General features: G+C 44.3%; 1 protein-coding gene across 6 annotated transcripts in view; it reads left to right on the forward strand.

Annotated features, from left to right (window-relative positions):
- LOC144579887 (uncharacterized) overlaps window positions 1–16,757 on the forward strand; it is a 291,251-nt gene that overhangs the window by 141,769 nt on the left and 132,725 nt on the right. For all 6 annotated transcript variants that reach the window (XM_078353943.1, XM_078353940.1, XM_078353939.1 and 3 more), the window contains one exon: window positions 5,015–5,112. The gene's annotated coding sequence lies outside the window, so the exon portion shown is untranslated. The remainder of the gene's footprint in view (window positions 1–5,014; window positions 5,113–16,757) is intronic.

Consider the following 16,757-nt stretch of genomic DNA (forward strand, 5'->3'; position numbering starts at 1 on the left):
GCCCTGGATATCCTTGTTGATTTTTTGTCTGGTAGATCTGTCTAGTATTGACAGTGGAGTGTTAAAGTCTCCCACTATTATTGTGTGAGAGTCTAAGTCCTTTTGTAAGTCCTTAAGAACTTGTCTTATGTATCTGGGTGCTCCTGCATTGGGTCCATATATGTTTAGGATCGTTAGCTCTTCTTGTTGTATCGATCCTTTTACCATTATGTAATGGCCTTCTTTGTCTCTTTTGATCTTTGTTGCTCTAAACTCTATTTTATCGGAGATGAGAATTGCAACTCCTGCTTTTTTTTTGCTTTCCATTTGCTTGGTAAATCTTCCTCCATCCCTTTATTTTGAGCCTTTGTGTATCCTTGCATGTGAGATGGGTTTCCTGTATACAGCACACTGATGGGTTTTGGCTTTTTATCCAATTTGCCAGTCTGTGTCTTTTGATTGGTGCATTTAGTCCATTTACATTTAGGGTTAATATTGTTATGTGTGAATTTGATACTGCCATTTTGATGCTAAGTGGCTGTTTTGCCTGTTAGTTGTTGTAGATTCTTCATTATGTTGATGCTCTTTAGCATTCAGTGTGATTTTGGAATGGCTGGTACTGGTTGATCCTTTCTATGTGTAGTGCCTCTTTTAGGAGCTCTTGTAAAGCAGGCCTGGTGGTGACAAAATCTCTGAGTACTTGCTTGTTCGCAAAGGATTTTATTTTTCCTTCACTTCGGAAGCTAAGTTTGGCTGGATATGAAATTCTGGGTTGAAAGTTCTTTTCTTTAAGAATGTTGAATATTGGCCCCCACTCTCTTCTGGCTTGTAGTGTTTCTGCCGAGAGATCTGCTGTGAGTCTGATGGGCTTCCCTTTGTGGGTGACCCGACCTTTCTCTCTGGCTGCCCTTAGTATTCTCTCCTTTATTTCAACCCTATTGAATCTGACGATTATGTGCCTTGGGGTTGCTCTTCTTGTGGAATATCTTTGTGGTGTTCTCTGAATTTCCTGCAATTGAGTGTTGGCCTGTCTTGCTAGGTGGGGGAAATTTTCCTGGATGATGTCCTGAAGAGTATTTTCCAGCTTGGATTCATTCTCTTCGTCCCCTTCTGGTACACCTATCAAACGTAGGTTAGGTCTTTTCACATAGTCCCACCTTTCTTGGAGACTTTGTTCATTCCTTTTTGCGTTTTTTTCTCTAATCTTGGTTTCTCGTTTTATTTCATTGAGTTGGTCTTCGACTTCAGATATTCTTTCTTCTGCTTGATCAATTCGGCTATTGAAACTTGTGCACGCTTCGTGAAGTTCTCGTATTGTGTTTCTCAGCTCCTTTAATTCATTCATATTCCTCTCTAAGTTATCCATTCTTGTTATCATTTCCTCAAATCTTTTTTCAAATCTTTTCTCAAGGTTCTTAGTTTCTTTGCATTGATTTAATACATGATCTTTTAGCTCACCAAAGTTTCTCATTATCCATCTTTTGAAGTCTAATTCCGTCATTTCGTCACAGTCATTCTCTGTCCAGCTTTGTTCCCTTGCTGGTGAGGAGTTTTGGTCCTTTCTAGGAGGTGAAGTGTTCTGGTTTCGGGTGTTTTCCTCCTTTTTGCGCTGGTTTCTTCCCATCTTTGCGGATTTGTCCGCTGGTCGTCTGCGTAGTTGCTGACTTTTCGATTGGGTCTCTGAGTGGACACCCTGAATGTTGATGATGAAGTATTTCTGTTGCTTGGTTTTCCTTCTACCAGTCTAGCCCCTTCGCTGTACGAGTGCTGAGGTCCGCTCCAGACCCTGCTTGTCTGGGGTGCACCTCTAGCAGCTGTGGCACAGCGAGGGATGCTACCAGTTTCTTTTTCTGCTATCTTTGTCCCAGGATGGTGCCTGCCTAATGTCAGTCTTTTGGATATAGAGGGGTCAGGGAGCTGCTTGAGGAGACAGTTTGTACTTTATAGGGGTTTAATTGCTGAGCTGTGAGCTGTGTTGTTCATTCAGGGCTGTTAGGCTGCTATGTTTGATTCTGCTGCAACAGAGCTCATTTAAAAAACCCTTTTTTTCTCAAATGCTGTGTTGAGGGGTTTTGGCTTTATTTTTGGATGTCCGTTGAGGTCCTGCCCAGCTAGGATGCAGACTAGCCACTGTTTGCCTGCCGAGGCCGCCCTGCTGTTGTGAGGCTCGCCCTGGCTCCGCTGTTCTGCTGTTCTCCACCACGCCCTGCGGCGGAGTCTCTCTGTTGTAGCGGGTTGCCTAGGTGACGGCAGGCTGCCTCAGCAGTGGGCGTGTATCTCAGTAGGGATGGGTTGCCTCGGCAACGGCTGGCTGCGTCAGCAGTGGGCGTGTATCTCAGTAGGGACGGGTTGCCTCGGCAACGGCTGGCTGCGTCAGCAGTGGGCGTGTATGTCAGTAGGGATGGGTTGCCTCGGCAACGGCTGGCTGCGTCAGCAATGGGCGTGTATCTCAGTTGGGGTGGGTTACCTCGGTAATGGTGGCCGCCCCTCCCCCTCAGAGCGTCTCGGGCGGTCTGCACGGGACTTGTTTGAAATCGCGGTTTTGTTTGTCCCACTGGGCCAATCCTAACGCTCTGTTCCTGCAATCCCCTGGGCTGGCCCACTGTTCAAGTCTAGCTCAGTCTCAAGTCCAGCCCTCTCACGTCTCCAGTTGCTGGTTCAACGGGGCACCCGGACAAGTGCGCCCTGTGGGGAGCGCTGGGTAGGGCCGGCCGCCGCCACCCCGGCTGCCGGCTTCGCCAGGCGGAATATCTGCCTGGCATCCCGCGTCTCCTCTTCACTTGGGAATTTCCCCGTTCCGTGAGCAACAAAGATCAGTCTGGAAATGCAGCTCAGACTCACCTCTCCGCAGACACAACAAGAACTCCAATCCCGGGTTGTTCTCACAGCGCCCGATCTAATGCTTCTTTAAAACCAAATATTCATTGTGAATCTGAATGTGAGATTTTCGGTGACAACTGAATCTGTCAGTTGTGCTTTTTTCAGTTCACCATCCACTACTGCAAACATTACAGTTACACTGATGATTGTTACAGGTATGAAAGCAGTTTCAAAAACCCCTATGCTAATTTGCACAAAAGTTTGTAAGATGTAAACAGTGAAGCTTTCTTCCATATTCTGGTTCCATTATGGAATGTCCTGACCATCTCCACTCAGGCCACACTGCCTTGCACAAAAGAGGTGCTTCATAAATATTTATTGTGACAAGACCCAGAATGTTGAACTCATGAGCCCTAGGTGATTTTTATCTTAAAAAAGTAGTGTAAAATGGGTTAACCTGGAAGGGATGTCTTATTTGAAAAACTCTAAACTAAGGAGAAACCTCAAATCACTCTATTTGACCCAAACACCTCAAATGGCCTCTCAGTGTATTCTAGGGCACTTGCTTCTCAAATCTTCAACAAGGCAAAGGAGTCCCTTGGGATTCCTGTGTAGTATAAGTTCTGATGCTGCAGGTCTTGGGTAGGGCTATGATTTTGCTTTTTGATAAGTGCCCAGTTGATGCTGATCCTTATGGTCTCCTAGTTTGCAGAGCCTACAATTTGAGTAGCAAGACTGCAGAAAATGGGTGGCCTAGGCTAAATATGGGGCACCCCGTTTCATGGTGAAGCCTGCTTATCTGGATTCACCCCACCTTTGGATAGCTCTACCTCCTATTTTTTCTCCATGTGAAAATAAAATAATCGTGGTCCATGGATCTGAGGGTGGGGCACATGGGATTTTCTGCAGCAAGCTCCAAGTTCAACCCCCACAGTGGTGGCACCCACCTGTGTTCTTAGCTAGCTACTTACTAGGAGGGGAACTTAAATCTACAGGGACAAGAGACATACTTCAATGAACAGGTATGTTTGACCATAAAGTCGTCAACATTTCTTAGTCATTTCCACTGGCACTACCTTCTTAAAAGTGTTGTTATTGGTAGTTACATACACGTGAAGACTAAAAAATGGCCAAAGGTGGATAACATTGTACAGAATCAGGAGTCCATGGAAGTGCAGTGTTTCTTTGCCTATTCTATCCAATCCCAGAGGAGAAAGAGAGCTCCTGTGGCAGTTGATGTGGGTTGCAGAGTGAACCACAGTATCTTTAACTTTTCAAAAGGGAAGACATGGAGCATCTCGTTGGCAACATGGTCATTAAAATATGATGATAATTGGCTGGGCTTCCCAGCATTTTGGGAGGCTGAGGTTGATAGATTGCTTAAGCTCAGGAGTTCAAGACTGGCCCAAGCAACATGGTTAAAAATCCCATCACTACTGAAAATACAAATATTAGCAGGTCATGCTGTTGGGTGCCTGTGGGCCCAGCTATTTAGGAGGCTGAGGCATGAGCATTGCTTGAACCCGGGAGGCGGAGGTTGCAGTGACCCAAGATCATGCCACTGCACTGCAGCCTGGGTGACAGACTGAGAGTCTATCTCAAAAAAGAAAAAAAGAAGATAATTAAGTGTTACAGGCTTTGTACTGGGTGTAAACTGTGCGAGTGCATCTGCTCCCACACATGCACATGCCCACAAATTAAACCTTAGCGGGCAAGACACGGAGGCAAAAATGTATAATCCAGCCATTTGGGAAGCTGAGGCTGGTTGAATTGCCTCTGGAGCTCAAGACCAGCCTGGGGAACATGGTGAAACCCTGTCTCTACCCAAAAAAAAATACAAAAAGTAGCCCAGTGTGGTTGTGTGCACTTGTAGTCCGGACTACCATCAGCCATCCGAGCTCTTTATGCAGGTCAGAGACATGTGTTTGGATGTAAGCAAAAGAGAATGATTCTGAGAGCCTCCATCTTGCAGGAGCCTCTTTCCATGTGGCCAGGGCCCTCTAGGCTCTCCATCTAGGGAGATGTCCTTTCCTCCATCTCCTCCTTGCCATTTATCCTCAGGGAATGCTCCAGCCTCAGAGCCTTTACACTTACTGTCTTCCCCCACAAATAGCACTGGTGCTTGCTCCCTCATATCCCCTGGTCTCTGCTCACATGCTGTGCTATCAGAGAGACTCTCCTGACACAACTATTCTCCCTCTCCCTTTTCTTTCAGAGCATGGACCCCTCCTGGCATCCTGCATATTTTAGCATTTGTTCCTGCCTCTCCCCACTAGAATGCAAGCTGCAGGGGAACTGTGTCCCTAGGGCCTGGTAAGTGCTCAATGACCACTTTTTCAAGGAGCACATTTGCATGATATTTACATGTATTATGAAAGGGTACAGCAGGGAATTGTACTGTTACATGCACTGGTCACATGTTGCATAAGCATTTCCCTCTCCCTGTGTGATTTAATTTCCGACTGTGGGGTTGATATTATTGTAAGTCCCAATTAACATATGAGACACAGAGACAATCACAGGTGGAGATTGTGCCTACCAGGCAGCAAGCACTCGATGACTGTTAGCTAAGATTAACTATTATTTTGCTATGGAGATGGGCGGGGACCATGTAAAAATGCAACGCTTCCAAAGTAGACAACAACCCTTTCACTTGAGGGTCACACCTAATGTGTCACAAGAAAGCTTTGGATCTTCCCAGTCAGAGCCACCTTTGGGAGTCACCTGAGGGGAAGCTAGGCAATCCTGCTCAGCATGATTCACAAGGTCCTTCCGCCACTTCTAGGGCCCAGAAGGTGCAGGCGGCACCTTCAAGGCACTTCCACACAGGGTGTCTAGACTACTGAACTATCAGAGCAGTGGCTGGGGTTGCAAGAGAACCAGCTTTTAAAAACAGCATTGAAGGCCAGGCCCAGTGGCTCATACCTGTAATCACAGCACTTTCAGAGGCTGAAATGGGCAGATTATCTGAGATCGGGAGTTTGAGACCAACCTGACCAATGTGGTGAAACTCTGTCTCTACTAAAAATACAAAAAAATGGCCAGCTGAGGTGGCACAAACAACACCAGCTACTCAGGAAACTGTGGCAGAAGAATTGCTTGGGCCCATGAAGCAGAGGTTGCAATGAGCCGAGACAGTGCCACTCTGCTCCAGAATGGGCAACAAGACTAAAACTCCGTCTCAAAAAACAACAAACCCAAAAACAAAACAACAACAACAAAAAAACACACACACAGAAAAACAGCATTAAAGATAGAATAGCTAAGTAAAGACTAAAGTCTTCAGAACCGTCATCTCAGAAGATTCTAGGCTAGAGCTGAAAGTTCTGGAATGTTGACTCAAGATTTCTCTTGCTTTTTACCTCATCCTGTTTCCACATTCTTTACCAACTCTAAAGGATTTACCATGTAAGTCCTCTTTCACTGCTGTCCAAACTGATGCTAGTAACTAGTCCCATGTGTATTACTTGAAAATGAAAACAAAGATTTCTTTCATATTTTTGTAATTAATAAAATTTATGTGTTTAACCAGATTCCCCTTGAGAATTGCTCTCAGAATTAGTCATATTCTAAATGAAAACACAGGACAGGAGATGCACACATTGATGAAAAAAAGATAAAATGGTCATTTACAAATCATACGTTTTTGGTAGAACAGATCCAAACTCTCCCAATTTCCTTACATCATCAATTTTCCTTGAGTCCACAACGAGCCTATTTCACATCAAGCAAGTCTTTACTTCTTTGGAAATGTGTGAGAAACTTAAATTGTTTGAATTTGGGTGCAAATCACAAGTCTAAACCAGACCAATTTTTTTTGTATTGTTAATAAAGATGAGGTTTCACCATGTTGGCCAGGCTGGTCTCAAACTCTTGACCTCAGGTGATCCGACAACCTCGGCCTCATAAGGTGCTGGGATTACAGGCATCAACCACCGTGCCTGACCTTTTATACTACTTTCCTTTCGTGCCACCAAAATCCTATCCAACCTTGAATTGGCCCTACTCCACCAGTCTTACCCTGTGCCTGCACATCTAGAAGGTTCACATGTACAAGTCAATCATAAAACAGTGCAGAAAGCTACAGCAGGAATGCCATTTCTCCATTGCCCTACTTGCTCCTTTCTGTTACCCCTTTCCCAACCACTGCCCACTCTCAGCCTCCTTTCCATCTTGAGAACCCAGGGAGGGCATCTAACCTGCTCCCCAGTGGGTGAGTAGGACCTCCACTTCTAGAAGCATTTGTGATTTCTCCTAGCCAACATCACAGATGTGCCCCAGGTATACTGCTGCTCAGCATAAGCTAGTGGCCTCACTCCCATGCTGCCCTTTTTTCACTAACATGACATCACACACAAATCAGGCTCAGGATTTAGTGAGGAAATGCAGGAAAGATATTAGCACTATTCTCAAATCTTTCCCTCCCTGGATATAACTAGACAACCAGAACCAAGGAACAGGAGGAGACACACAGAAGAACAAAAAGATGTGTGAATAATGATGAGACTCATATTCACAGCAAATAGTGGCTTTTAGAAAACAGAAGGGAGGGTGGGGACCAGTGGCTCATAACTATAATCCTGGCACTTTGGGAGGCCGAGGCAGGCAGATTACTTGAGGTCAGGAGTTTGAGACCAGCCTGGCTAACATAACAAAATCCTGTCTCTACTAAAATACAAAAACTAGCTGGGAGAGGTAATGCATGCCTGTAATCCCAGCTACTTGGGAGACTGAGGCAGAGAATCACTTGAATGTAGAAGGCAGAGGCTACAGTGGGTCAAGATCATGCAATTGCACTCCTGCCTAGGAGACAGAGTTAAATTCCATCTGAGAGAGAGAGAGAGAGAGCGGAGAAGGTGTACCCTATCTCCCCTGAGGTAGGGTCTCATTATGTTGCCCAGGCTGGACAAACACCTAGGCTGAAACAATCTTCCCTCCTCAGCAGTCCAAGTAACCGGGAGTGTTGGCAGAAATGACTTTATGAGGATATAGCAGATTTCTTGATTACCCACTATGTGGTTGGCACTAATGATATATTCATCCTTTTAGATCTATTTACTGGTTTACATATAAGTAATTTCACATGTAATCTGTATGTGTGTATACAGATGTATAGATACACATACCTCACATTATCTCAATAATGTCAGTGTGGCTCACATAACCAGTTGAAGATTTTTAGAACAAAAACTGAGGTTTCCAGAACAAAGAATTCTGTTTTAAGAAATCAGCATCAAGATTTGAGCAGAGCCAGCGATAACCAGAATATATAAAAGCTCAAACAACTTTACAGGAAAAATTTTAATAATCTGATTTTGCAAATGGACGAAATAGGGAGGAGGACTCAAGATGGTGCTGTGAGAACAACCCAGGATTGAAGCTCTCAATGAATGTGCGGAGAGGTGAGTCAGAGCTGCATTTCCAGACTGATCTTTGTTGCCCACAGAATGGGGAAATTCCCAGGTATAAAGGAGACGCAGGATGCCAGGCAGAGGTTTTGGCTGGTGCAGCCAGCAGCCAGGGTGGCGGTGGCCGGCCCTACACAGCGCTCTGCACAGGATGCACTTGTCCGGGTGCCCTGTTGAACCAGCAACCTGAGACTTGAGAGGGCTGAACTTGAGACTGATCGGGACTTGGACAGTGGGCCAGCCCCGGGGATTGCAGGGACACAGCGTTTGGGGTAGTGCAGTGGGACAAACAAAATGGCGATTCCAAATGCTCCCGGTGAGACGTTCCCTGAGACGCTCCGTGGGGGAGGGGCGTCCACCATTACCGAGGCAATCCGCCCCTATTGAGATCCATGCCCACTGCTGATGCAGCCTGCCATTGCCGAGGCAACCCAATACAACAGAGAGACTCCGCCACAGGGCATAGCCCGTGGCAGCAGGGCGGAGGCTGCAGCAGAAGAGCAGAGCCTGCAGCAACAGAACGAACCTCACAACAGCAGGGCGGAGCCTCGGCAGGCAAATAGTGACTAGACTGCCTCCTAACTGGGCAGGACACCTCAATGGACATCCAAAAATAAAGCCCCAACCCCCCAAGACAGAGCATCTGAGAAAAAAAGGGTTTCTTAAGAAGCTCTGTTGCAGCAGAATTAAACATAGCAGCCTAACAGCCCTGAATGAACAACAGAGCTCACAGCTCAGCAATTGAGCTCCTATAAAATACAGACTGTCTCCTCAAGCACATCCCTAACCCCTCTATATCCAAAAGACTGACATTTGGCAGGCATCATCCTGGGACAAAGATAGCAGAAAAAGAAACTGGTAGCATCCATCACTGTTCCACAGCTGCTATAGGTGCACCCCAGACAAGCAGGGCCTGGAGTGGACCTCAGCAGTCATACAGCAAAGGGGCTAGACTGGTAGAAGGAAAACCAAGTAACAGAAATACTTCATCACCAACAATCTGGGTGACCACTCAGATGACAGGTGGATAAATCCACAAAGATGGGAAGAAACCAGCGCAAAAAGGAGGAAAACACCTGAAACCAGAACACCTCGCCTCCTAGAAAGGACCAAAACTCCTCACCAGCAAGGGAACAAAGCTGGACGGAGAATGACTGTGACGAAATGACAGAATTAGACTTCAGAAGGTGGATAATGAGAAACTTTTGTGAGCTAAAAGAACATGTATTAAATCAATGCAAAGAAACTAAGAACCTTGAAAAAAGATCTGAAAAAAGATTCGAGGAAATGATAACAAGAATGGATAACTTAGAGAGGAATATGAATGAATTAAAGGAGCTGAAAAACACAATACAAGAACTTTGAGAAGCATGCACAAGTTTCAATAGCTGAATTGACCAAGCAGAAGAAAGAATATCTGAAGTTAAAGATCAACTCAATGAAATAAAACGAGAAACCAAGATCAGAGAAAAAAGCGCAAAAAGGAATGAACAAAGTCTCCAAGAAATGTGGGACTATGTGAAAAGACCTAACCTACATTTGATAGATGTACCAGAATGTGATGAAGAGAATGAATCCAAGCTGAAAAATACTCTTCAGGACATCATCCAGGAAAATTTCCCCCACCTAGCAAGACAGGCCAACACTCAAATGCAGGAAATACAGAGAACACCACAAAGATATTCCGCAAGAAGAGCAACCCCAAGGCACATAATTGTCAGATTCAACAAGGTTGAAATAAAGGAGAAAATATTAAGGGCAGTTAGAGAGAAAGGTCGGGTCACCCACAAAGGGAAGCCCATCAGACTCACAGCAGATCTCTCGGCAGAAACACTACAAGCCAGAAGAGAGTGGGGGCCAATATTCAACATTCTTAAAGAAAAGAACTTTCAACCCAGAATTTCATATCCAGCCAAACTGAGCTTCAGAAGTGAAGGAAAAATAAAATCCTTTGCGAACAAGCAAGTACTCAGAGATTTTGTCACCACCAGGCCTGCTTTACAAGAGCTCCTGAAAGAGGCACTACACATAGAAAGGAACAACCAGTACCAGTCATTCCAAAATCACACTAAATGCTAAAGAGCTTCAACATAATGAAGAATCTACAACAACTAATAGGCAAAACAGCCACTTAGCATCAAAATGGCAGTATCAAATTCACACATAACAATATTAACCCTAAATGTAAATGGACTGACTAAATGCACCAATCAAAAGACACAGACTGGCAAATTGGATAAAAATCCAAAACCCATCAGTGTGCTGTATCCAGGAAACCCATCTCACATGCAAGGATACACAAAGGCTCAAAATAAAGGGATGGAGGAAGATTTACCAAGCAAATGGAAAGCAAAAAAAAAAAAGCAGGAGTTGCAATTCTCATCTCTGATAAAATAGACTTTAAAGCAACAAAGATCAAAGGAGACAAAGAAGGCCATTACATAATGATAAAAGGATCGATACAAGAAGAGCTAACGATCCTAAACATATATGGACCCAATGCAGGATCACCCAGATACATAAGGCAAGTTCTTAATGACTTACAAAGAGACTTAGACTCCCGCACAATAATAGTGGGAGACTTTAACACTCCACTGTTAATATTAGACAGATCAACCAGACAGAAAATCAACAAGGATATCCAGGGCTTGAACTCAGACATGGAGCAAGAAAACTGATAGACATTTACAAAACTCTCCACCCCAAATCCACAGAATATACATTCTTCTCAGCACCACATCACACCTACTCTAAAATTGACCACATAATTGGAAGTAAAGCACTGCTCAGAAAATGTGAAACAACTGAAATAATAACAAACAGCCTCTCAGACCATAGTGCGATCAAGTTAGAACTCAGAATTTAGAAACCAACCCAGAACCACACACAGCTTCATGGAAACTGAACAACTGGCTCTTGAATGTTGACTGGGTAAACAATGAAATGAAGACAGAAATAAAGAAGTTCTTCGAAACCAATGAGAACGAAGACACAACATGCCAGAATCCCTGGGACACATTTAAAGCACTCTTCTAGGGGAAAGTATATAGCAATAAGTGCCCATATGAGGAGAATGGAGAGATCCAAAATTGACACCCTATCGTCAAAATTGAAAGAGCTAGAGGAGCAAGATCAAAAAAACTCAAAACCCAGCAGAAGACAAGAAATAACTAAGATCAGAGCTGAGCTGAAGGAGATTGAGACATGAAAAACCCTTCAAAAAATTAGTAAATCCAAGAGCTGGTTTTTTGAAAAGATCAACAAAATAGACAGACCACTAGCCAGATTGATTAAAAATAAAAGATAGAACAACCAAATAGATGCAATAAAAAATGATAAAGGGGAAATCACCACAGATTCCACAGAAATTCAAACTATCATCAGAGAATATTACAAACAACTCTATGCACATAAACTAGTAAACCTGGAAGAAATTGATAAATACCTGGACTCCTGTGTCCTTTCAAGCCTAAACCAGGAGGAAGCTGAAACTATGAATAGACCAATAACAAGGTCAGAAGTCTAGGCAGCAATTAAGAGCCTACCACACAAAAAAAGCCCAGGTCCAGATGGGTTCACAACCGAATTCTACCAGACACACAAAGAGGAGCTGGTACCATTCCTTCTAAAACTATTCCAAATAATCCAAAAAGAGGGAATCCTTCTCAAATCATTTTATGAGACCAACATCATCCTGATACCAAAACCCGGCAGAGACCCAACAGGAAAAGAAAACTTCAGGCCAATATCCATGATGAACATAGATGCAAAAATCTTCAATAAAATATTGGCAAGCTGATTGCAACAGCAAATCAAAAACTTATTCATCATGATCAAGTAGGATTCATCCCGGGGATGCAAGGCTGGTTCAACATACACAAGTCTATAAATGTAATTCACCACATAAACAGAACCAAAAACAAAAACCACATGATTATCTCAATTGATGCAGAGAAGGCGTTTGACAAAATTCAACAGCCCTTTATGCTAAAAACCCTCAATAAACTCGGTATTGATGGAACATATCTCAAAGTAATAAAAGCTATTTATGACAAACCAACAGCCAATATTATACTGAATGGGCAAAAACTGGAAGCATTCCCTTTGAAATCCGGCACTAGACAAGGATGCCCTCTGTCACCACTCCTATTCGATATAGTACTGGAAGTTCTAGCCAGAGCAATCAGGCAAGAAAAAGAAATAAAGAGTATTCAAATAGGAAAGGTGGAAGCCAAATTGTCTCTATTTGCAGACGACATGATAGTATACATAGAAGACCCCATCACCTCAGCCCCAAAACTCCTGAAACTGATAAGCAACTTCAGCAAAGTCTCAGGATATAAAATCAATGTGCAAAAATCACAAGCATTCGTCTACACCAATAACAGACTTAAAGAAAGTCAAATCAAGACCGAACTGCCATTCACAATTGCTACAAAAAGAATAAAATACCTTGGAATACAACTTACAAGGAACGTAAGGGACCTCTTCAAGGAGAACTACAAACCACTGCTCAATGAAATCAGAGAGGACACAAACAGATGGAGAAACATTCCATGTTCATGGTTAGTAAGAATTAATATCATGAAAATGGCTATACTGCCCAAAGTAATTTACAGAATCAATGCTATCCCCAATAAGCTACCATTGACTTTCTTCACAGAACTGAAAAAAATCACCATGAACTTCATATGGAACCAAAAGAGAGCCCGCATAGCCAAGTCAATTCTAAACAAAAAGAACACAGCGGGGGGCATCACACTACCGGATTTCAAACTATACTACAAGGCTACAGTAATCAAAACAGCATGGTACTGGTACCAAAACAGAGATATAGACCAATGGAACAAAACAGAGGCACTGGAGGCAACACAACGTATCTACAACTATACAATCTTTGATAAATCTGACAAAAACAAGCAATGGGGAAAGGATTCCCTGTTTAACAAATGGTGTTGGGAAAACTGGCTAGCCATGTGCAGAAAGCAGAAACTGGACCCCTTCCTGACACCTTACACTAAAATTAACTCCAGATGGATTAAAGACTTAAACATAAGACCTGGTACAATAAAAACCCTAGAAGGAAATCTAGGCAAAACTATCCGGGACATAGGAGTAGGCAAGGACTTCATGAACAAAACACCAAAAGCATTGGCAACAAAAGCCAAAATAGACAAATGGGACCTAATGAAACTCCACAGCTTCTGCACGGCAAAAGAAACTGTCACTAGAGTGAATCGGCAACCAACAAAATGGGAAAAAATTTTTGCAGTTTACCCATCTGACAAAGGGCTGATATCCAGAATTTGCAAAGAACTCAAACAGATTTACAGGAAAAAAACAAACAAGCCCATTCAAAAGTGGGCAAAGGATATGAACAGACACTTTACGAAAGAAGGCATATATGAGGCCAACAATCATATGAAAAAATGCTCATCGTCACTGGTCATCAGAGAGATGCAAATCGAAACCACATTGAGATACAATCTCACACCAGTTAGAATGGCGATCGTTAAAAAATCTGGAGACAACAGATGCTGGAGAGGATGTGGAGAAAAATGAACACTTTTACACTGTTGGTGGGAGTGTAAATTAGTCCAACCATTGTGGAAGACAGTGTGGCGATTCCTCAAGGCCTTAGAAATAGAAATTCCATTTGACCCAGCAACCCCATTGCTGGGTATATATCCAAAGGACTATAAATCGTTCTACTATAAGGACACATGTACACGAATGTTCATTGCAGCACTGTTTACAATAGCAAAGACCTGGAATCAACCCAAATGCCCATTGATGATAGACTGGATTGGAAAAATGTGGCACATATACACCATGGAATATTATGCAGCAATCAGAAATGATGAGTTTGTGTCATTTTTAGGGACATGGATGAATCTGGAGAGCATCATTCTCAGCAAACTGACACAAGAACAGAAAATGAAACACCGCATTTTCTCAATCATAGGCGGGTCATGAAAAATGAGAACACATGGACACAGGGAGGGGAGTACTAAACACTGGGGTCTATTGGGGGGAAAGGGGGAGGGCCAGTGGGAGGGGGAGGTGGGGAGGGATAGCCTGGGGAGAAATGCCAAATGTGGGTGAAGGGGAGAAAGGAAGCAAAACACACTGCCATGTGTGTACCTATGCAACCGTCTTGCATGTTCTGCACATGTACCCCAAAACCTAAAATGCAATAAAAAATTTTAAAAAAAATGGACGAAATATCTGAATCTCCAAAGAGGCCATAAAAATGGCAAACATATATAAAAAGGTGCTCTACATCTAGCCCAAGTTCCCAGCAGGAGCAGAAGAAGACTGAGTTTCCTAGAGAAGGTACGAAGGAGGCAGTTCTGGCATCTTCTCAGCAGTCACCACTCTCAGATGAAGGCGGGATGGTGATGTTATGCTGGTTTTTCGGGGACTGAACTCTTCCTGGAATTCTCTGGAGGAATTCTGAATCCATCGGTCGTGATGGCTGGAAAGCAACACTCAAGGGACCATGTGGAGGAGACAAAAAGACAGAAAGCAACACACTGTGAGTCCCCACTCCTTGCCAGCCCTGTCCCTGGGCTCCAGTCTTACTTGGGCCTATGCTTTCCTCACCCTTTTGACCTGGACAGCTTCTGTTTCACCTTTAAGATCTGACTCAATGGCCAGTGCCATGGCTCATTCCTGTAATTGAAACACTTTGGGAGGCCAGGGCAGGCAGATCACGAGATCTGGAGTTTGAGACCAGCCTGAACAACATGGTGAAACCCCATCTCTACTAAAAATACAAAAAAAGAAAACCTTACCTGGGCATGGTGGTACGTATGCCTGTAGTGCCAGCTACTCAGGAGGCTGAGGCAGGAGAATCACTTGAACCTGGAGGTGGAGGTTGTAGTGAGCCGAGACTGCAGCCCTGCACTCCTGCCTGGGTAACAGAGCAAGACTCCATCTCAAAAGAAAGAAAGAAAGAAAAATAGTCTGACTCAAGAAGTGCCTCTCCACCTTTTTGAACTTTACTTACCAATCCAGGGCACCCAGGGCAGATGGTGATGATGGCCAGGTCCTGTGCACTTAAACTGTTGGCTGTGTGCTGCATAGGAAGTACCTGTGAGCATGAGAGAGACCCATCAAAGGACATTCTAGTGTGGACAAACAGCAGGAGCCCACTGGACCCTTCATCTAAGGAAATACTAATAAATAATGAAACCAAGCAGCTCACAGGAGCTAGAACACACCCTGAAGTCATGCTCATAACTCCTGGACTAGAAATAAAAGCAATCTGCTGGTGAAGTAAGCACAGGAGGCTGAAACCAGCCCAGGCACAGCCCCAGGTCAGGTGCTTGAGGACAAGGGGACAGATGAGCACACAGGGCGGAAGGCACTTGGGGCCAGAAGACAAGGAGAAGCTATAACTTCTGATTAAGAAGTATGATGGCTCCTGAGGCCATGGCAGGCAATGGCTGTGGCACCTCAGCCCCCACCTTGAGGCATCCTTACAGGTCCATGCAAAGAGTGCACTTGGGGGTGAGAAGCTCCCTCTGGCACCCATGTCACCATTGCCCAGAACAGAATCTGATGGGGAAGTGAGGACCGCACACTCAACCAATACACACACCCTCAAATTTGTTAAAAATAATCCTCTGGAATGAACACACCAATGTAATAATAAGGCCATGAAGTTAAGGCCACGTGGGTAAGTCCAGGTGGCTAATGTGAGGTGTCTAAGTCTGGGGGTGGGTTGGGGAAGCAGTGGTAAATCTGGGGAATAAGGGCAGGGGGATAAGTCCAGTAAAGTAAGCAGAGGGTGGTAAATCCAGTGATTTAGACCTGGTACATAAAACCAGAAGTTTACGGACACTTGTGTAAACCAAGTGTGGAGGCCATGTGGGTCATCTATGGTTGATAAGACTGGGAACACTAGGTGGCTAATCCAGGTTTTTAGGGCCATGGGGTTAAGGTCCATAGAGTTAGGCCTGGTGGGTGAGGCTAATGAGGCATGGCCAGGGACATAAAATAAGATGGGAAATGCCCTGGATTAATGGCAATTGAGGAAGGCCTCATGGGCAAGATCACATGCCTCTTGAACAGAGATCGAGGCCAGCAAATTGAAGCCGGGTGGGTAAGAACAGGTGGATAATGGTGAGCAAGAAGTTATGGCCAGGTGGGTAAAGGCAGAACTATTAGGCCATAAAATTAAGACTCAGTGAGTATGACCACGGGGTTAATAAAGCCAGATAGATAATGCCAGGTTCCCAATACCAAGAGGATAAGGTGACGTGATGAAGCCAATGAGCTGGGGAAGTTCTGCAAAGAGCAGTCAGGTTGCTAACACCAGGTGTTTAAATCCAGCAGAATAAAAGACTATTCCCAGGCCAAGAAATCAATGAGGGAAACACACAGCTGGAATAAGGGCAATTCTGCAAACCAGCCAAATGATGACCCAAGCCATCGTTGGGTAATGGGGATGGCACTAGGGCTGGGGCTGGATATGGAGTTGGGGGTAAGGCTAGGGCTGGGGCTGGGACTGGGACTGGGACTGGGACTGGGACTGGGCCATGG

This window comes from Callithrix jacchus, chromosome 17 (genome assembly GCF_049354715.1).
Source record: "Callithrix jacchus isolate 240 chromosome 17, calJac240_pri, whole genome shotgun sequence".
Taxonomy (NCBI): domain Eukaryota; kingdom Metazoa; phylum Chordata; class Mammalia; order Primates; family Cebidae; genus Callithrix; species Callithrix jacchus.